Source organism: Triturus cristatus, chromosome 12 (assembly GCF_964204655.1).
Source record: "Triturus cristatus chromosome 12, aTriCri1.1, whole genome shotgun sequence".
Taxonomy (NCBI): domain Eukaryota; kingdom Metazoa; phylum Chordata; class Amphibia; order Caudata; family Salamandridae; genus Triturus; species Triturus cristatus.
Genome location: NC_140595.1, coordinates 59,289,654 through 59,312,248, shown reverse-complemented (window position 1 = coordinate 59,312,248; position 22,595 = coordinate 59,289,654). Strand labels below are relative to the sequence as shown.

The window sequence follows — 22,595 nt, the reverse complement described above, 5'->3', positions numbered from 1 at the left end:
GCTGAGGCTGCCACACCTCCCAATCTTGCTTTCGTTGCTCTGCTTTCCCTGTAAGCCGTTTTCGCAGTGCAGCGGCCTCCCATAGCCTTGGCATGGCCTAGACTGTGGGGGTGCGTTTTGGTCCTGGGGAGGTGGCGACCTCCTCCTGCTGCAGCTGACCTGGGCTCGGCTCGGTCCCTGGTGCTCCTTTCTGGACCTTTGCGCAGGGCTCCCGGGGCTATGAGACTGGGCTTCGGTCTGCATATTTGCTGAGCCTCCCCTTCTCTGATCTTAGTCCTGAACTCCCTGGATTTCGACAGGAGGCTTGGGGCTCGGCAGGTTGGGTTCCTCCCCGCCTTGCTCTGGGACCCGGGCTCCAAGACGGGCTCGTGGGCTACTCCCTGGTCTTCGCCCTACACTCCCAGAGATCACCCTGCGGGCTCGTGTCTCAGCAAACCATGGTGCCTCGAGCTCTCCCTTGGACTGGCACGTGCTCCCTCACGCCGCCATTCCCCGCAGACAACGTGGGTCCTCGGAGTGAGGTCTTCCCAGGGTGCCCCTACTGGCGGGGCTGCCGGTATTTGTATTGTCCCCTTTTGCACGCCTCCGACATGGACCATCTCAACAGCGCTCTACCACTGGCAGAGTTGCTTGGGCGAGCACCTCGGTTTTGCCGTGATGAGCTTTTTTCGGCGCAGACCACTGCCAGAACCCCGAGGCTGGAGCTGTGGCTCCACTTTGCTCAGCCATCTCTCTCTTCCTCCCCTTTCTTTGAGCCCTGCTCCACGCTCATCACCGCTTCCTGACTTCCCCTTCGCCGCCCCTCGGTGGATTCCATCGCAACACCACCAATGCCTTCTGACTTTATTTTCCGGATGGCCGCTGAGGAACCGGGCTGAAGCTCTCCCCCCCCTCCCCCCAACCCGCCCTCCTCCTCCGGACTTGACTGCCACTGCTTTTCCTACTGCCATCCCAACTGGCTTGCCTCCCTTAAGACATCTGGGACAACTTGGAGGTTTTTGAACGGAGGTAAGACCTACTCCATTGGACTTTTGGACTACGTTGCTTTTGCACCCCACCATTTTGTCCCGTTCCGTCATCTTGCGACCTGGACCGTACCTCCGGCCCCACTGGTCTCAACCTGGACTACTTTTGATCTTCTCTCCTCTCCACAGATCTACGCATCGTCTAAGAATATTGCTGATACCTCTGTTCCCCCCACTCTTTTTATGTCATGTCCACCCCCCCGACTATTCGCATGTTTTAATACCATGGTTCGTATTGTGCACCACTGCATCTATCCTTTGTTTACTCTGTGTAATTTTGTATCTTACCAATGCCCTTGTTAGCACGCTGACTCCTCCGGGTCTTTCCAGCACCCCCGGTGACCATCCCTGTTGAGACTTCCTGTACCAGCCTGACCTTAAAATGACGGCGGAACTTTCCCCCCGGGCCACATCTTCCCTTTCCCTCCGCAATCTTTTGTTTCCAATGTTTCTGCGATCTCCTTATTCTGCTTACGCTCTTTCACCCTTTAACTTGCTTTTTACTGCTAGCCCTCCCCGGGCCACATCTTCCCTTTCCCTCCGCAATCTTTTGTTTCCAATGTTTCTGCAATCTCCTTATTCTGCTTACGCTCTTTCACCCTTTAACTTGCTTTTTACTGCTAGCCCTCCCATTATAGACCATGAGGGTAATTGATTTTGATTAAGCTACATTCAGTTTGGCAGACTACCCATATTATTTTCTTGGCTTTTTCCTACTACCTTCAATCGTTAGCTGCTCAAGGGCAGTAGGAGTCTGTACCAGTGTACCTACTCTCATTTCCCCCATTCTGCTGTATAGGTCCTCCCCTACCGCCCAACTGTCCCTAAACGGCCTCCATGAATGTGCCCCTTGCCAAAGCACTCCTCCCCTTGTTGGGGAGGGATTCAGCATTTATGCCCTGGAGTCTCAGATACCCCTCTGAGAGAGTCCATAGTGTTAAGGGATTCTCACATAGCAGAGGTTTGGGAATGTTTCCATTATCGCTGGGAACTCAGCACCTTACACCGTGAAAGGCGCTCTCTTTGAAACCTTTTGATGATCTCCTCTAGGCTGATACTTTAACCCTCTGATGTACTTCGGCGACCGAGCAACCTTTGGCTGATGACCGGTGGAGTTGCCCTACGCAGCTATTGAGGAGTTTGGCTCTGGTTCCCCCCTTGGCCGTCATCTACCCATCCGCTCGTCAGACACTGTTTCTTTTCTCGTCACCCGTTGTGTTTCCTACCCCCTCTCTCTCCGCTTTCCTCCCTCACGCTTTATCTTCCTCTTCTATTCCCTCCCTCTCTTCCCCGAATCTCTCTCCCCTGCCTGCTTTTCCTTCCCCATACTTGAGCCATGCCTTTGTAACTCTTGTATCGCCAGTAACTACGTACCTGAAACTGTTGTAACTATGTACTTTTGAAGCAACTTTACCTCCTCATGTAAAGCGCTCTGATACCTCTGGGTTTAGCCAGCACTATATAAAACTTAAAAAAAAAAAAAAAATAGCTTGTGCTGATGTTCCACCCCTCCCCTGGGCTCCCTCGGTACTCCTGTGTCCAGCTGCTGATGTGGTCTACTCCTCGTGTCTTCTCCGGCTGCCGCTGCTCGCACTCCTCTCCCTGCTCTCGCAGGCTCCCCTGGTACTGCCGCTCGCTCCATCTCCTCAGGCTGTGGCAGCCTTCTCCTCCCCACTGCATACCAGGCTCTTTCCTCTCATGCAGCCCGTGCAGTCCTGCTGCTCCCTTTCGACCCCCCTCTCTCCGGTGTGGGCTGGTGCTCCCGTCCTCTCTCTCTGCAGGGCGGGGATGTCCTCCTCTCCAGGCTTGGGATGCTCCAAGTGTCTAAACTCTCCCGTCCGGGCTGCTCTCCTGCATGGGATAACGACAGGGCTCGCAGGATCCGCCGACAGCCTGGATATGGGGACGGTAGGGAGGCGCATGGACCCGCAGTGAGTGACAGCCCTTTCTCTACCACCTGTCCCCCTCTCTCATGTCCTCACTTTGATGTGTGTGTTGTATACAAACAGGAACTTCCCCACTGCCCACTAACCAGGGTGTGTGTTTGTGATTTTAGAACTTTGATGTCAGTGTTATATTCACTTGCGCAGCGCTAGTGTTTGGGGTGCCCCGTTGCGCCTAAAATTCATTTTTACAACCAGGACAGTGCATTAGCATTTGGGCATCATTGCTCCTCATGAAGCCTTTTATAAAGTATATTTACCCAAAGTGGCTCTGCTCCAAAGGTGTGTATAGTTGAGGAGCAGTGAGACACACGTGCGTGCTAGGATGGGGTGGATCCTGTACAGCAGGGTGGACTGTGGGTGCTCACAGCCTCAGAGATGCAGTTTCAGTGCACTGTGACATAGTTTCTCGTTATAAGCCCATCCTACTCAACACATTTCAACGAGGAGCTCCCCACATCCCTCCTTCTCACAGACCAGTCCTGTCCAGTGCATTTAATCCGTGAGCTGCCATCCTTCTCTTACAGACCCATCCCTCTTGCATACCAGTCCTGCCCAGTGCATTTCCACTGGGAGCTGTCCCCTTTACAGATCCAACCCCCCTTACCAAACCAGTCCTGACCAGTGCATTTAAATGGGAAACTGCTCTCACTCCTGTACAGACCAGTCCTGCCCAGTGCATTTCAAAGGGAAGCTGCCTTCGACCCCCCCTTACAGACCAATACTTCCCAGTGCATTTCAATGGGAAGCTGCCCTCACCCCCTTACAGATGAGTCATGCTCAGTGCATTTCAACCGGGATCTGCCCCCCACCCCTCCTGCAGACCTGTCCCTCAGGATAATCCTGCTCTATTTGTTTCAATGCGGGGCTGTAACCCATCCCTTTTACACCCTCAATATCATGAAGAGCATCCACTCCGGAGCACCCTCGGATCCCTGCCCTCACCGCATCTTCAATAGAGCCGGCACCTCCATCGCCCCAGACTCTGCTGCACCATCAACTGCTCGATCAACTCCGCCACCTTCCCGGAAGACTGGAAACATTCAGATATCACACCCTTGCTGAAGAAACCCTCTGCCAACCCAACGGACCTCAAGAACTTCAGACCCATCTCTCTGCTCCCCTTCCCAGCCAAGGTCATCAAGAAGGCCATCAAATCCCAACTTTCCGAGTTCATCAAGGTGAACCACATCCTGGACCTCTCCCAATCTGGCTTCCTAAGCAACCACAGCACCAAGACCACCTTCCTCGCCGACACAGATGACGTCCGCACCCTCCTCAACCAAGGCCAAACTAGAGCCCTTATCCTTCTGGACCTCTCCGCTGCCTTCAACACCGTTGCCCACCGTACCCTATGGACAAGACTCCACAATGCCAGCATCCACAACGAAGCTCTGGAATGGATCTGTTCCTTCCTCACCGGCCAAACATAGAAAGCCAGACGACCCCCTTTCCCCTCTGAACCCACAGAGATCAGCTGCAGAGTGCCTGAGGGCTCCTTCCTGAGCCCCACTCTTTTCAATATCTACATGGCCCCACTCGCAGCCATCATCAGGAACCATGGACCAACATCGTCTCCTACGCCAACAGCGCCCAGCATATGCTTTACCTCACCAACTAATCCACAGTCGCCAAGAACAACTTCCACAACAGGATGAAGGCTGTCACTATCTAGATGAAGGACAGCTGCCTCCAGCTCAACTCAGAGAAGACTGAAGTCCTCATACTGGGCTGCACTCCCTCCACCTGGGACGACTCCTGGTGGCAAGCAGATCTTGGATCCCCCCACAACCACAGACCACGCACCAAACCTTGGAATCATCCTGAACTCCTCGCTTACCATGAACCGCCAGATCAATGCCATCTCATCCTCCTGCTTCCACACGCTACACCTGCTTCAAAAGATCTTCAAGTGGATCCCCACCGAGTCCAGATAGACGCACGCACTCATCAGCAGCAGAATCGACTACAGCAATGCACTCTACGCCGGCATCACCCAGAAACTCCTCAAGAAACTGCAGAACATTCAGAACGCCTCCTGATTGAATGATTGATTGGTTTTACAGTCCTGTTGTGTTCCAAGCATTTCAATGAGGTGTTGACGCCTCCAACTTACACACCTGTCTTGCTCCATTCATTTTAATAGGGAGCTGCAGTCGATCCACCAGTCTTACAAATCTACCCAGGTCCATTTATTTCAATGGGGAACTGGAGGCCATCCTGCTTACAGACCTGTCCCTTACAGACCAATCCTGATCCTTTCACTTAAAAGGGAACTGGAGCCCGTTCCGCTCACAGACCCGTTATGCTACATTCATTTTAAATGGGAACCCTGAGACTGACCCTCTTACAGGCCGTGGCATAGCAAGTATGTAAGGTGGGCACACGAGCCCCATGTTGGGAAGTGAAAATCATCCGTAATTGAGGAGCAGAGGGCCCCTAACAGCTCTGGGCCCTGGTGCCACTGCACCTGCTGCACCACTGGGATCTAGGCCCCTGCTTACAGACCTATCCGGTTCCATTCTTTTCAGTGGATACCTGGAAGCTTTTTGATGTTTGGAGGGAGACAAACCGATCTTAAACTTCCCTGGCCCCTCTCACTGATTTTTGGATGGCAGTCTCTGTACACCCCTTCCTCCCCCATGCAATGTATGGAATGCACTGTTTACTACACACATGGGTTCACATGGGCAGGAGATGGAGTGAACGAGCTATGAATAAATGATTGTTCATTGGCACCTGGCTGCTTCACTGTAACTCAGTCGCCACCTCACCCAAACATGCTACCATGGTTTATTGCAGCCTCCCATACAGTCACATAAAACTTGGCTGCTGTGTGTCCCTACAGCTGTTCGGACCACATACCTGACTACAAACACCTCTCCCTAAATGATCTTGACTTCCTCCAGACTGCCCTGCCACCCACTGACAGACTAACCACTGCCCCGCCGAGCTGGCATTCTTGACTTCCCAACAGACCCACAGCTAAATGCCACATTGTCCCGGCATTGCACATTCCGGCCCTATCTAACACTGCTTCTACCACACATTCTCAGCGCGAGCAGGTAAGGAATTGCTCAACCCCCTCTCCCTTATTCAAAGATGCCCCTCCTCTCTCAGGTGTCCACCTGACACACAAAACTCGTACCACCCATTGTTGGATCCTGCCATCCAATGCCCATATGTTTTGCCAGTTACTTTTTACGGTCTTGCCTGAGCCAGCGCGCATGCGCTGCTTTGCGAGGCTTCTAGTAAGGACTTCCAACTCGGACCTCACGCTCGTGCGTGTGTTTTCTTTTTGCTCACACGCTATTGGCCTTTGCGTGCGTCTTTCTAAGGAAGACAACACGTAATTGGCCAAAGGCGGGTGCATGTCCCGCCTTCTCTCCAAACGTTAACTACCGTGGCCTAGGGAGTTCGGGAGCGAGCAGCAGCACGGCCAGATGCCAGCTGCATTCCGGACATTCTTTCGCGGCCGCGCTTGTTTTTTAATACCGCTCCACTTTGCAACTAGAAGCTGTTCAGGCTGTGGTGGAGCGCCGGACCCAGTGTTGCTAGAAGTATACGACAAGCTGGGTTGCGGAGGCAATGTTTACAGCAGTTTCTTCGTGGGTGTGGTCTAAATCCGTCACATTATTGGATGAAAGTAATTGTTTTAACTAAGTCGGGCTTGTAGAGAGGCAAATGGTGCTTGTTCGGACAACATGCAGCACCCAGAGGAAACATGCTAAGTCACGCGCATAGCGAGGGAAGGATCGCGCTGTCGGAGGCTGCTCCGGACACCCAACCTCAATGTACGGGCTGGATGCGTTGGTGGGTGGGGCGGATGCACCGGAGGAAGGAGGGGCCACAACACTAGAGGGGAAAGCACAAGTCTGCTTATTAACTTTCAACAGGTAACCGCGGTTCTCGCTTAGTGATTTCCGCGCTCTCGCGTGTCTTACTGAACAGCGAAATGAAGTCCCCCCCCCCCTCAAAATTCCGGTCATTTTTCTGTGCAACCGCTAGTTTCATTTTCTGTTTAATAAAGCAACTAAAAGCTGCACCGGTGGGGGGAGTGTGGCGTTGTACACATCGGAGGTGGCTTTTCTAGTGAATATATGCGTGACAGCCCCTGAATGTGTCAGTATCGTCTCCTCACCTTGTGTGTCAAGTTCTCAGCCATCCAACCACTTTCTTTACTGCACTAGTGTGCACAACATGCTGATTTACACTTCAAACAAACAGCATAGCTGCCACCTGGCTCCACGTCAGACAAGAGGCTCCAGGCAAGCCCTGTCTTTCCAGGCAGCAGCACTAAGCATGGCGGAACTCTCTCCCGGTACATAAACATGCATCTCACTGCCCCTATCTGGACAGCAATACTGCATTAAGTACCAGTACTGGCTGTGGCCCTTGTGACTCTTGGGTAGTTTTGGAACTCCTGAAAGCAGACTCAGCATAGACCTCAAGGACTGAATGAGCATGGACTATGAGCTCATCACGCCCTCTAACTGCACTTTTAGAAGCTCAAAGGGCAGTGGAAGGGGGGGTACTCTCTGCACTCTGTACTTGGAGTCTGACACCTTTCCGGAGTACTAAGATCACCCCGGCACCTAGAGTTGCCTTTAGCATGTGACAGACAAATCTTCAAGAACAAAATTATATTAGTTCAATAAATCGCCATTAGAAGTGGTGCAAATGTTAGGTGAAGTTTGAGAATGACACACACAAAAACGAGTGGCCGTGGCACGTCCCCACCCAGCCTTGCGACTTCCTTAGAGTCCCCATCCTGGCACCCTCGAAAGTAAACACTGGCCTGCACAGCCAAGCAAGGACCGCCAACATTTCATGTTAAAGTCCAAAGACAGCCTCCTCATTTTTTTTTGTTTTATGAAATCTTTACTTTGTGGTGCCTGGAGTTTCCTTTTCTCTTTGACTACAAGGGCCAGAATGCAGTGGGGGAAAACTGGATTAAGGGAGTTGCACATACTGGACGCATGTGCACCGTTTCAGAATTTGTGGTTTGTTTGAAATACTTTATTTTTCAAGCTATTTTGTGTCGACTGATAATCCGTAGCTATAGTGTTCACAAGAACAAGACAGCCAATGGGAGACAACTTGGAAAAGGGCTCTCGTCAAATAAGTGTAAATTAAATGTAGAAAAAAAGGTGAACCTACAGCCGCTGGCTGTGAGTTTGCTAAATGTGAAGAAAATGACAGAAAAGTCCAGGGCAGAGATGGCTGACAGCATTGGCATAGCCAATAGGTCTCGCCTTTGGGATCTTATAAGTGTTTAGCCATATAACAGTTGATGTTGTTGCACCAAGGATATTGTGCTGGATAACTAAACACTTATAAGGTCCCAAAGGCGAGACCTATTGGCTATGCCAATGCTTATTTAATCTTGCTCTATTGTCTATTGCCCCAGCGCTTAATTTAGAGAGGTGAAGTATATAAGAACATGTCGGCACCAGCTAGTTTCACACTCGCAACAGGTTCAACCTTGAGCATTATAACAGGAATTTATTAGTAAGTAGCGGTAAACAAGGAACTATACCTTATTTTTAGGCCTCGCTCCTAGACAGTGCATGCGCTGTCTCCAAAAGACATGGCCAACACTAATAACCCCCAAATTGCGGAGACCTATTGGCTTTGCCAGTGCTTGTTAAATCTTTCTGTCTCTTGCTCTGGGTCGAAATCTGCTGATAAGGATGGAAGTCTGATGATCACAAATGAGTCCAGGTCCCCATAATGAGTGCAGTATCCACCACCTTCAACCACTGGCACAAATTAAGCACTGAAACTGATGCAGGAGGATAGAAGGGCTCAGAAGTGGGCGAATGATGAAATGTAAATGTGAACCAAGAGTCTTAAATAAGTACCTAAACAAAATAAAACAAAGTGCTCTGTATCATTCTCATGGTTGATTATCCATTCAGCAAGGTTGGAAAAGCGAGATGAACACGTTTTGAGGCTCAGCTCCTGACAGTTCACCAAGCCAACTTTTTTCAAGCATTCTTGAAAAGGCCCCAAAGTCATCGCCACGTGCAACGTTGACACGGGGTACAGAGTAGGCCCAGCTCGGAAAGTGAGCATCGGGAAGGGCAGGAGCACAACCTGGCGAAAGGCCAGGGAGCATAGTTCACAAAATGGCCCCTGCTTACTCCAAGGACAAAAGAGCAGAAAGAAGCCTGATGTGAGGAATGAATCATGCCTAACAGATTACCTTAGGCGGAGGAGGGGCTCAGGACACTAAGGTGGAAGGGAGCCAAAAAGGTTATGTCCTCACAGATTTACCACCAATCTGGAGGCGCAGCCAGCCCTAGAGGTAGGGGGGCTAACCCACCTCCATGGGCAGTAGACAGAGGGCATGGCAGCAGCAGGGCGCGAGAGCGCGCCAAAGAAAACAGTCAGCGAATGACCAATTAAGTTTGGGTTCAAAAGGCCAAATCAGGAAAGAGGGGTGTGGCCACCAGCACGGCCTAAAAAGCAACGGGAACAAGCAGTCGCCAGAGGAAATTGATCACACCCACCCACACCGGAGAATGCCGGCTTCACGACCTCAGTGTGACGAGGGGAGCGGGGAGTCACGAGGTTTACAATAATATTCTCAGAAGGACGTAAAAGGGCCATTGCCTGAACAAGGTCCTTGGGATGCCTTACGACAGGTACACTTGAGACAATTGTCCGAACAAGGTCCTTGTGATACCTCACAGCAGGGATACTTGAAGGCAGGCAAAAGGGTAAGAAATGGTCAGCGCTGAGCGAACACAGCACCTGCAGCCCAAGCATGGCCGCAAGGCCACGAACGCCAGACATTCAGTAGAAAGTTAAGCCTCGAAGCTGCGACTCCCTGTACTAAGTAAGTGACCGAAGAAGAGCTGTAACAGCAGTTGAAAAGTGTTTTATGACAACCCTGAATATGAATGTAGGGTTGATGCATTGCAGGATTAGGCAAGCTATGGTTACTAATATGCAATAAAGTGTAGGAGGTACACTTTATAACCTATTATGAAAATGCTTTAAGTTGTAGTACAAAATAAGCCAGAAATGAGCATGGTGATGACCAATACCATCATGACAAGTGTGTACCAACTTATGATGTGAATAAACTGGGGCGGGTCTAACACAATGAAAGGTCTTGGTGTACATAACTGATGGGAGAGAAGAAACAGCGTGAGATGCTCGCAAAGCTGGAGGGGAGGGAGCGTTGATCAGCTGATGAGCTTGGCTTGAATTGGCCAACCAGCCCCTGCCAAACTTTGAAAAAGTATGTAGAAAGGGTGTCCACTCTGGAGGGCAGACAAGCATCCTCCACTTCGCAGCAAAATAATGTATCCTCATTTAGGTATGCCAGTGGGTTTCAGAAAACTGAGAACCAACAAACCGTAATTTGCGCTGAAAAGTCTTGTCTTCCAAACCACCGCAGATCAAATTTCAGAGGAACAAGAGTGAAGGGATAGGAATTGGTCAGGAGGAGCACTAAGGATGTCCAGGATTCATACAGGAAGTACAGGTCTGCCGCTACATTGAAATGCACATAAAAATACATTAACAAATCGCGCTATATAATATTACTGCCTGTACAAACAGTGTGCCTGATGAACAGGTACATCACAGAAGAATGGGGCAAAAGAAGGCAAAGCCCAGACTAGCGCTTTGAGATCGCTCGGCGTGGATTGCGCTACAAGTGACTTAAAAAAACACAATCATTCGTAAGATTCCTGTGCTTATGTGTGTGAAAGACAGTGTGAGCGTGGGTGCTTCTGAACAGCAATCTATGATGTTTGACTCTGCCCCTTTTTTCATATAATACTTTATTTTATTATTTCTGACGGAATCTAAATGGACTCGCTGGGCTGCTATTGGGCGAGGCCATGCTTTATAAATTGCATTAACATCTGAGCTCTCTTTGAAAGTGTGTGCGTTGACTCCACATGTGTTATAGGGTGACCAGACGTCCCCGTTTTCCCAGGACAGTCCCCGTTTTTGGAGAAGTGTCCCCGTATCCCGACACTTTTCTCCAAGTGACTCAAATGTCCCTGTTTTCAAACAGTGTCCAGGTTAAACACAGAAATGTCCCTGTTTTTCATTGTTCCGGTTGAGCATGCGCGCGCATGCTCTCTTTGCACTGTTTACGGCATGTGTTGTCACTGAGGTGAGCGCTGTAGCATGAAGGGAAATCCTTTGAAGAGAGACATTTTACACGCAGCGCAATCTACGTCATCGTGCCAAAGTTTCTACTTTGGATAAAACAATATTTCTTCGTCCTGTAGCTTGTATTCATAGCCATACAAACTTTTCAGTAGCCCTTATGCATACCGTGCAAGGATTAATGCAAAATTGCATGTTTTATTCCTAACCAATTGATGCATACTCTGTGTTCTAAGTATCAAAGCTATGACTTGACCTTTTGACTGACCTTTCAGATCACGGCAAACTGTTTAGCTGGAAAGGACTTAAAGGAGCAGGGTTAACGCCTGTGGGAGAGGCGAGCAGCACTGCTCGAGCTTTTTGCTCAGGTCTTCACACTATTGCACTATGAGATGATACCAAGGCTAGAGTGCACTATACATACCCCAGTAAGGTAACATGACATCCCAGCAGTGACCACGCAAATGTGGGAGGACTGTGTGGTCGGCCAGCCTTTGCGACCCTTAAGACCCTAAGGCAGTAATACCTGGAGAAAAGTGTTTTTTTTTTACATTGGTCCATGGCTGCCCTTTGGCAATTTAGCATTCCACAGTTTACCTCCCATGCTTTTCTGTCATGAGCAACTAAGCAACATTGGTGAGTTGTACTTTACGTGGTGCTGACGCGCAGCTATAGAAATGAGCATTGATAAAGCTAGTAAATCTGGCGTTTGCTAGCCTGTGATGTTTTATTGATTTCTGGCAAATATATGCTATAGTCCTTAAAAGTGTAAATGAAATAAAAAGTACTAACGCTGCTGTGTAAAGAAGAGGGGTGCCAATAAAAGACCGCGGATTTGTTGTCTGTAATGCTTCATCTCGGTCTGTGGAGGGAGCTGTCATTGTAGTCCTTTTTCTATGTCTATGACAGCTGTCAAATAGTCCTACTTTTATGTCGATGGCTACTGCAAACTGTAGTCCTACTTCTATGTCTATGACCTGTCCCTGTTTTTTGTTTTGAGAATATGGTCCCCCTACATGTGTATCAATACAATAGGTGCCACTGGGGGCGCACCGTGCATATCTGCCCGGTCAGAACCCATCCGTGTGCTCTGTGCACGCCAGTTTGACTGGATTAATTAGTGTGCTGTGTGTGTGCCGTGAGTACACTTGTGCATCTCTGCTGGGCCCGAATCTATTCTGAACGTGTGCTCTTTATGTGTGCGTGTCTCAGTACGCGTCATATGTGTGCGTGTGGTGCGCTGCATCGGAGTCACGGAGTGTGCATTTTGTATTTGGGCACGTGACATAAGCACATGTTTGTGACAAGCAACGGATATTAATGACTGTCATGTACTAACAAATACATGTAATGTAAACAAAAACAAACTAACATGTCTGCCCCAAATAGGGGAAGGGCCAGATTTAGAACTAATCGAACCCAAAGTGAAACTTCCATACAAAAGGGGGGGGGCGCAATTCTTCCAGCAGTGTGTCCTTGTATAATGTATCTGGTGCTCGTACAAAGTGCCTCAATACCTTCAGGTGTAGTTCGAGCTGTATAAAACTGAAAAAACACGAAGCCTAAGGCTACTTTTCAGGAAATGCATTCTCACACCGTGGCAACAAAAGCAATTAGCAGCTTTAAGGACTACGGAGAGTAGAGATGCAGGGGCTCTAGCAACGGGGGGGGGGGGGGGACCAACAAAGGCTGGTTCACAAGTCAATGGTCTTTTAAAGACCTGTGAAGGACTGGGTGGGGCAGCAATAAGACGGACGCCAGACCAGTCAGCCCACAGCAGCTCAAGACCTGTCTGTGTGTGTGTCGGGGAGCGGTCTCAGCCCATGCTGACACACACGACAGGGGGGAGGGGGGGGGGGGTTGAAGCCCTTTGAGCCTTATGGGCGTTGCGCACTGAACGGCAGGTCTGGTGGTCTCACTCTCGCTCATCCAGGTCCACCACTGTGCTCCCTGACTCTTGTGTGCAATGCCGATAGCATCAGCATGAAGAGGTAAGCGTGAAAGAGAGGCTGGTCCCAGGCGGGTCTGCCAGGGCAGAAAATAGCCAAGCACTGCATTGCTTAATAATAAAGCCATATAGTGATTGGTCATGTCATGCTTGGTGGACAGGAGCTGAGTTCCACCCCGCACTTCCTCACATGGAGACACTGCACCAGAGGCCTAGTTGCCACCTCTGCTAATCCATATGTTGCTCTCATGCTGTCATGTAACCAACACAGAATGAGAGCAGCGTCAGGATTGGCTTGGGCAGCCACTTCACCGCTCATTAGGAGACCGGGGGGTAGGGGGGTTGCGGTTGTGTATCCCCCCGCCTCACTAATTGATAAGTTGGAGAGGACTCTAGTGCGCATGCCGAGCTGGCCAGAGACTGGCAGCCGTCCAACCCGACATGCGCACTTTGGGCTCTGGTGAGATCATTGTGTATGCTCTGCTGTTAAAATTATTAAACCACATCTCTTCCAGCCTGCATCATTATGCACTGGCTTCCTGACGCTGCTAATTGCCGAGTGATGAGGGCAAATAAAAAAAAAAGCCACACATGTCTTACAAATTAAAACACATATTCATGGTTAATAAGAAGGACAAAAATATCAGTAGGGCGATGCCGTAACGCCCTAAGAGATGCACTGCCACTGATTATTAGCATATTAATTCAAACAGGCTACAGGGCTCGGAAGCATTGTATATGTTGCTTAATGTTGCTTGTCGCCCACCATGCAATGAGTCTCTAGAAAAATCTATTCATTGGAGGGAATGTGGCTGGGACTCTGCTGTGTGCATCTGTGTGCACAAGAATTGGTCGGACAGTAGTAATCATCGTCGTACACATGGGCAGCCAGCTACTTTACCCCTAACTATGAAATGATTGCTACACAAGGTCCTACAAGCTCTTTGGTGGAACAAGCCTATGACTCCTGCTAACTAAACCAGCTATGGGAAGCTTTGGGACGTTTGAGACAGAGCTTCAGCAACTCATGTTAACACATGTGCAGAGTTTGCAGAGGGAAGCAGTGACCAGTAGCATTCATGATAGGTAGGGAAGGTACTGACTTGCTTACACAGTTTGCATACTTATGTTCATCTTGTGCAGAGGTAATTGTCTTTGTGTGGCTGGTGAGGTTGTGTGCAGCGGATGCAGTGGTGCAAAGAAGACATACAAAACACCCATAATATATTTGTTGTCTAACACAATGCACTTGGCTGAAAAAAGAAAATGAACACACACACAATATATATATATACACACACACAAACACGTGGGAAAACATGTCCGTTCTGACGGCCGCTCTACAGAGCTTTAGATGTTTCCACCATGGTTTCTAACGTTTTTAACCCTTTGCGTGCCTCTGATGCGTGGGAGCCGTCTGATGCAAAAGTGCTCATGTGCTTCGGTTGGCTCTCCAGTGCCCGACAACATGGCATAGCAAATCCCTCTGGTGCGGGCACCAGAGAGATTTCCTTTCCTCTTAAACAGCCTCGGGAGCTGGGGCAGAGCTTCCCCATCTCCTGAGGCTGTTTAGCTTGTTTCACTGAATAGACGATCAACGTGCACGTCGCGTTGACGTCATTTCAGTGAAACCGAAACTGAAATAAGCCGATGGGTTCATTTCAGTTTCACTTTCTATGTGCTCGTGGGGCTATCTCAGCCCCCCAAGCACATAGAAAGACAGTAGAGGGGGGCAGAAAAGCCCACTAGTACCAGGGTTTATGTTTTTTTTATACTTAGGGGTGGGGCCTGCCCAGTATCGGCATGCCAATGCCCTTACCCCCCACCGAAAAATGTAACACAATCTTTGGCCCCACCCCCCCGGGAGGCAGAAAGCCCACTAGGGATCAGGGATTATATTTTTTATTATATGTAGGGGTGTGGCCTGCCCAGAATGGGCATGCCAATGCCCCCACAAAAATTAGCCATCGTTTTTCTGCTTTCCCCGAGAGGCAGATGGGAGCAATTGTCCCTGGGGGTCAGAAAGCCCGGGATTTTTTTGTTTTTTTATACGTAGGGGGTGGGGGTGCTGAGGATGGGCATGCTAATGCCCCCACCCCCAAAAATCTTTCTGCCCGCTCCCCCCCCCCAGATGGCAGATCGGGGTAGAAAACCCACTAGGCACCAGGGTTATGTTGTTAGGCATGCCAGGTAGAAGCCCCATAGGCAAGGGTCGCTCTCCATTTTTTAGCCACACATTTTGGCCGTTTCAGTGATATTTTTAGACTCATATGCACCCAAGTGGGGGCAGAAAACCACTGGAAACCAGAGAGAGTTTGTGTGTGTGTGTGTGAACTGGAGTTTGGCTGACAGTCTGTGTGTACTGACCTTTGGCTGGCATTTTGCTGGGGATGTGTGTGGACCTGCTCTTGGCTAATGGTGTGAGTGCACTTGTGCATGATGAAAGTGTGTGTAGACAGGCGCTTGCTGGTGGTGTGCGTTGAGTGACGCTTGGTTTGTGGTGTACGTGGACTGGTGGTTGGCTGACTGTTTGCATGGATGGTGCTTGGCTGCAGGGCCGGACTGGCCGCAGCGGGCACCGGACTTTTCCCCGGTGGGCCGAAGGGGTGGGGGCCTGTTTTGTCACTGGGGGCCGGTTTTGCACCACTGATGTGGATGGCGCTTGGTTGGTGGTGTGCATGGATAGCGCTTGAATGGCTGTGTGTTTGGATGTCGCTTGGCTAGCGGTGTGCGTTGATGACGCTAGGCTGGTGGTGTGCATGGAAGGTCTTGTGCGTCTACTGACGCTTGACTTGCGGTGTGGCTTGCATGGATCCCCCAATGTTTTCTTACCCAGAATCCCCCGCAAACCTTTAATTTACTTACAAAGTCACATTTTCCTCACATTTCTGTGTGGGTAAGTTGTAGGACCACACCAGAGGCACAAATTTCCTACCACCCAGCATTCAACTTGGTCTCCCGAGAAAAATGATACCTCACTTGTGTGGATGCCCAAAGTAGTGACAGCCTAAAAACATACAAACAAACTTCCGTTTTGATCGGCTTTGGGCTCCCCTCAATCTCTACATGTTTTGGCCCTTCAATGTCATAGGCACTTGGCCCATCCACACAAGTAAGGTCCCATTTGTATTGGGAGACTGAGGGGAGCACTGAATAGTAGGAAATTTGTGCAATGCCGTGATCCCACAACTTTCACAAACAGATATTAGAGGAAAATGTGACTTTTTAGCTAAATGTGATGTTTGCAGCAGATTCTGGGAAGGAGAATGTTGGGGGATCAACCCAAGCCACACCTCCCTGGACTCCCACGGGTGTCTATTTTTTAGGAAATGTCTGGGGTTTATTGGTTACCCAAGATGTCTGCAAGCCCGGGACCAAAACACAGTTGCCCACCTATCTATCACAAAACGACCTGGTTTTTCAATTGGTTTACCTGTGGTTTTGGTCCTGGGCTCTGCGGCCTTCTAGGGAAACCCACCCATTTCTGGAAAGTAGACACCCATGGGAGTCCAGGGAGGTTTGACTTGTGTCGATCCCCTAACGTTTTTCTATCTAGAATCTCCTGCAAACCTCAAATTTAGCAGAAAAAGTCAAATTTTTCTCACGTTTCTGTATGGGAAAGTTGTGGGATCACTGGGCTGACACAAATTTCCTCCCCCCCAGAGTTCCCCCAGGTCTCCCGATAAAAATGGTACCTCACTTGTGTGGGTGGGCCAAGTACCCGTGACAGGCAAGGGCCCAAAACAAATTGTGGAGACATCAAAATGACCAATTACAAAACGACCTGGTTTTGCAAGGCGGGCACCTGTGTTTTTGGTCCCGGGCTCAGCAGCCAACTAGGGAAACCTACCAAACCCACACATTTCTGAAAACTGGACACTCGGGGGAATCTAGGGATATATGGTTTGCGTGGATCCTCCAATGTTTTCCTACCTAGAATCCCCTGCAAACCTCAAATTTAGCTGAAAAAAATCACATTTTCCTCCAGGGGAATCCACAAACCCTGGGTATCTTTAGAATCCTCTGAGTGTTGGAAATAAAAGTCACACATTTGACGTGGATACCTTATGTGGATAAAAAGTTATAGGGGCCTAAGCGCAAACTACCCCAAATAGTAAAAAAAAAGGCTTAGCACAGGGAGGGAAAAGCCCTACCAGTGAAAGGGTTAAGGGATAGTACAAGATAGATCCCTTCTTCTACAGGACGTTGGCTGTCCAGCAAAACAGCTGTTTCACTGGTTGCTTGAACACGGAGCTGCTCACAGCTACTGTGATGTGTCCGGTGCAGGGACTAACATTATCCTCTTACACTTTACTACATCACCAAGGTGCATCTTGTTTTTTTATCCTTTGTCCACAGGCAACCATAGATAGTCACTATAAGCAAGCATCTAAATACAATTTTTCATTTGAAATATTCCAAACTTCAATGACATCAATGCAACCTGGGAATGTTTGCTCAAGGCACCTATTGAATCAATCCATTTCTGATGTATCTTATTTTTTTACAGCTGTTGAATGATGAATTTGTGATATTTAGTCTCACCTGTTTTCTAAAATCTGTCATGTACTTGCGAAACCTACGGGCAGGCTGACTATTTTTTTACTGCAGATACTGGTTGGGTTGTGAGGGGTTTCATAATGGCTGCCAGGGGCTTTGTGATTGATAGTGCTCTCCTAATGTCTTTTTATTGCATGTATGTCCTTTTTATTGTGATTGATTGTTTTTAATGATATTTTTGTTTATTTGTACTTTTATGGTTCTTATGAATCCGTATAAAGTAAATTTTAATCGAATTGATACATGGAAGGCATCTCTGGGGTAGGAATGTAGGTAGCAAGAAGCCGACATTGCTCGTTTCCATTGGGTGTTTGCCGAGTGCCTTAAATTGACTTAGACCCCAACCTTTTATTTGCTTTGTCTCATGCAACTGATGGGATAGAACAAGGTTACCAGAAACCTGGTGGTAAACAAGAATATTCATAAGTGGACTATAACAAGCCCCATCATCTGTGACTATAACCTTCCAGTTATGACTATGCCACTGCTGGGCGAGCCATTAAGAGGCTAGTAGAATGGTGTTTCACATGTCCACTGCCAACACTTGGAGGCCGAGTGGACTGACTGCCATTAATCAGTCAGAACAGGGGCAGTGCTGGTATCCCTCAGTGCAGTGATGAGTAATGATGCATTAGGCTAAAGGTACTCTTTGAAGAATTCTAATTTGGAGTAATATTAACAACCTTATAAGCTGTCTAGCAGATAAGCGGCAGAAACGCTCCTCATTTGTTCTATAATATATTCCGCTGCGAAAACATGTCTCAGTTGACTCACTATGGTCATCTTTTGGGGAATCCTGCATCACCCCACAGGAATCGTTGTTTTCTCCATTCATGAAGCCACCCTATAAACATCCGACTTTATCCTCGCTGGGGAGGCAGCTGGTTGACAGGTATGCAGATGGAAGGCGTAACCTGCTGAAATGAGCAAGGGGCTACACCCTTGCAAGTGACTGCTATAATGAGAATCAAAATAAAGCTGCCACACTCCTCTCTGTTACCTCTTTATAAAAATCCATGGCACTCTGAACCTATATCTTGAGACGGCACAGGTCACAGAGGCTTAAGCCCAAGTCATGGCTGGGAACTGAACTATAATGAGTCGTTAGCCTTGAGTGGAGATGCCCAGTATTGATTCAATGCCCTCCTTTAGTGGCCAAGGAGCAACGGGAGGTGGACAGGTGGCCATAATAACGCCCATTTGCTTTAGAACAAGGAGTCGAGGGTTAAGGTGCACCAGGCTCCAGGAGCTACAGTGGCCAAGACAGTTGTCCCTTTGTTACCAACAGGAACAACTGGAGACAAAGAATACCCCTAAGGTGGCGTTGCAGCCTATGTTGCACAGTGCACAAGGAAATCTAGACAACAATAATGGCAACAAGCAAGCCTGGGAAAGGCAGGAGTGCCGATCTGTGCTACACAAATGAAGCTCTTAGAAGGCACCAGTTGGGGATTGGCGCAGCCCTTCTCCCAAGGAAGAGAGTGCACTCCTGGAAGTTTCCTCTTCCCCTTACTCCTCACCTTGAGTTGGACATCAGGATAACAAAGCCTAGGACTGATATAGGCAATGGTGGGACACTACACTGGGGCAATCATAATTAGCATTTGTGGCTTCAGCTCTTGGAACGGAGGAGCCACAAGGGGACGTTAACTCCTTGGTGGCATGGTGGGAAAAAAGAGCAATCAGACTCTTCAGAATAAAGACCCCCGTTCAGAAACTGGCCATAGTGAGGGCATTAGTTAACACATGCCACACTATTGGGGATGCCAAACGGCTGTGCCAGCCAGAAAAGACAAGCATTTGCATTGACAATGGATCTAGCTTTAAAAGAATGATGTATGGTAATGTTACATGGTGGTAGCATGGGAATGGATATGTATTTGTGTGACAGCAAAGAACTGCAGAATAACATTGGTGTAGGTTGAAGGGCAGGTGACAGTTGCACTATCAAGCCAGACCTAAATATCCATGCAGGTTAATGACTGCCCTCCTTCCATTTGTACTACTGCCAGAGAACAACACCATAAATTATCCAAGACAGTTTAATAACATTACAATGTGTGCGTGCGCTACTGAAAGTTCAACCTCAGAGGGTTGTTTAAACAAACAAACTGATCACAGTTGAGTGGAGGGCAAGCACTTTGTTGTGGAAGCATACAACCTCAGCCCAATTAAAACATGGATTACAGGCTCCCGACTTATCGGTGGGGCCCAAGACCCTTTCCTGGTGATTCTCACATAATTGTCTGGCGGCAGGATAGATTACCTCTTGAAGCAGACATGGCACTCGCAGCAGGCAGCAAGCAGGAACAAGCGGATGGCTAGCGAGTCGACTTCCGCCAGCTCTCCGTCATAGACGGGATATTTTTGTTATTGCGGTTTGGTGAGCCTTTCTAACACGATGAAGTAATATGCCACTAACCCCAGCACTCAGGCCACTTTTGGCCAAGAAACTCAATTTAGCAACCAACATAATCGATGAGACACACTGTGGGGGTGAATTGATGCAATGTTTTTTGTAGGGACGGGGAGACTAAGTGATTTGCCCACAATCACGGGATGTTGGGCCGACCCAGAGACCAGGGGGGCAGTTAATTCTCAAAAGTGTAGCAGATGAGGTGGCACTGGGCCTAGGGCACTGCACCCGAACCATAACTTCTTTTAGTATCAAACCAGGGGGCTTTGGTGCCCCCTCCCTGGCTTGCATTAAAACCCAAAGCACCTTGGCTACCCCACTGTCCGGCCACAAGCGAGTTTTCATCCTCCTGTGTAAGTCGCTACACTGGGCAGTAGCCACGAGAATTACTCTTCCCCGGGCCTCTACGAGGACTGGATGCGCTCGCGCTGGTACCACACTGACTGACTGACCACGTCTGCTGCGCTCACGACACACCCTGGAAACCCCCACAAACATTAGGTGTTGGTGTCGCCCCTGGGGGTGGCACGGAGTCTAGCAGGGGTGAATGTAGGGTTACATGACTCCAGGCTGCACACATGAATTACCCACAGCTTTCTCTATGCAGCAGGCTCTCGGCACATCGAGATGTGCCACTATCTGGGCCACTAGTGCCAGGCTACATTGATTCCTTTTCGCATCGACATTTTTACCAAACGGGCAAGGCAAAAGAAGAAACTGGTACTGACCGAGAACAGGTGTAAAAGTTCTGACTGGGGGAGGATGCAAATGTCGCTCCGTCAGCGTGGACGCCACAGAAGCGAGAAGTGGCTTCGCGCCTCCGCCACCCTCTCCTCGCGACTCGCCCTCGAGATGTACGTCTGCTCCGGTGCCCGGGAACGCTGGACTCCTCGCCCGCGCCTCTCACCCCCGAGCGAGGTGAACAGACTGGTTGGTTTCTTGCCGTGCTCTGCCGGATTTATACTAAACGGCTCCTCCCAGGAGATCTCGCAGACACCTCGGCGTCTCAGACAGCTTGGGCGCCCTCCGAGTCCACGCACACTCTTTCTGTGAACGTGTAACACTGAGAGATCTCGCAGACACCTCGGCCGTCTCAGACAGCTTGGGCGCCCTCCGAGTCCACGCACACTCTTTCTGTGAACGTGTAACACTGAGAGATCTCGCAGACACCTCGGCCGTCTCAGACTGCTTGGGCGCCCTCCGAGTCCACGCACACTCTTTCTGTGAACGTGTAACACTGAGAGATCTCGCAGACACCTCGGCCGTCTCAGACTGCTTGGGCGCCCTCCGAGTCCACGCACACTCTTTCTGTGAACGTGGAACACTGAGGGATGGATACACGGAGCTCAATCAGTTGCGGGCCCCTGTGAGACCACCAACAGGAGCGAAGATGACGCCGTCTGAATCCAGCAGCCTCGCAGGGCCAACTCATACCCTTGTACTTCAGAGGCTTATGGCACGAGTATTGCATGTTTGTGTTATATTCATACCTCCTATTTACAGAGCTGCAAAAAAGCTGCGAGACTGTGGCGTTAAGTGGATTCATGCATCCTCTTCTAATCTGACTCACAGTGTGATCTTGGGAAACATAGCATTGAGTGATGGAATAATGGAACATTTAAGCCCCTCAAGTCGGCAATAGTTTGAAACAATGGCCGGTTAGTCAGCACATGTAAGCTAAAAGCTTTATAGAAGTTAACAGGGCACACTCGATTTGAAGGCTCCGTGTGAAACCTTCATTTGTGAACTGATGTGCTAGAAAATACAAAGACAATAATTGGAGACAAAGTAATTGGGTTTGGAGAGGAGCAGGAGCAGTCCTTAATTTGTGAAAAAAATAACTGGCCGGACCCTCGTCAGGAGGCCACTGTGCTTGCACCACACAGTGCCCCTGCCAGCACTGCCGATGACGGCAACAATACAGACACTAACCATCACACTACACCAAGTGCGACAACTCAGACTATTCAACTCCCCAAAAGTTATAAGAATGGCTTGGGCGGAAGGTATTCACAATTTGTAATGTATACTTTTTTTCTGCTCATCTCTAAATTAACATTCAGCGCCATCATGTGCCAGAGTGTCACAAGTGCTGGTGATGACAATTAAGTGCCAGTGTGCGCACCGGAAAACACCGTCTCAAATTAAACACTGAATAGGTGTGTTGAGGGTTGGGGACTTTTAATAATCCAGCGGAGAATGTATTGTGTTGTAACATGACGGAGCACAGCTGCACAGAGATTACTTCCTGACCCTTCTGCCTCTGACTTACATCAGTGGGATGGCCCTGTCTTTTGGCAATGCCAATAGTTGTGGCTTCAATGCGCTATACCCTGCACTCTCATCAGACACACCACTCACCGTGTACTCACATGGGCACAGTTTTTATCTCTAGTGTACTGGGAATAGGAGCGAGAACCAAGAAAACACATCTGCTTGGTCTTGGCTGAGGAAGCATGGGCACAACCAAGAGTGCATAGACAAGGAACAAAGCATGCGAGAGGTCATACAGGGCTGAAACTGAGATGCCCAGAGCAAGTGCCAGCAAGTGCCTTGTGAACCCTGTC

General features: G+C 49.3%; 1 protein-coding gene across 2 annotated transcripts in view; it reads right to left on the bottom strand.

Moving 5' to 3' along the window:
• Window positions 1-20,955, bottom strand: part of LOC146772463 (phospholipid-transporting ATPase IK-like) — a 520,789-nt gene extending 499,834 nt beyond the window's left edge. The window contains exon 1 of one of the 2 annotated variants that reach the window (XM_085638338.1): window positions 20,757-20,955. The gene's annotated coding sequence lies outside the window, so the exon portion shown is untranslated. The remainder of the gene's footprint in view (window positions 1-20,756) is intronic. The other variant, XM_085638339.1, reaches the window with a different exon arrangement.
• Window positions 20,956-22,595: the final 1,640 nt, after the last annotated feature.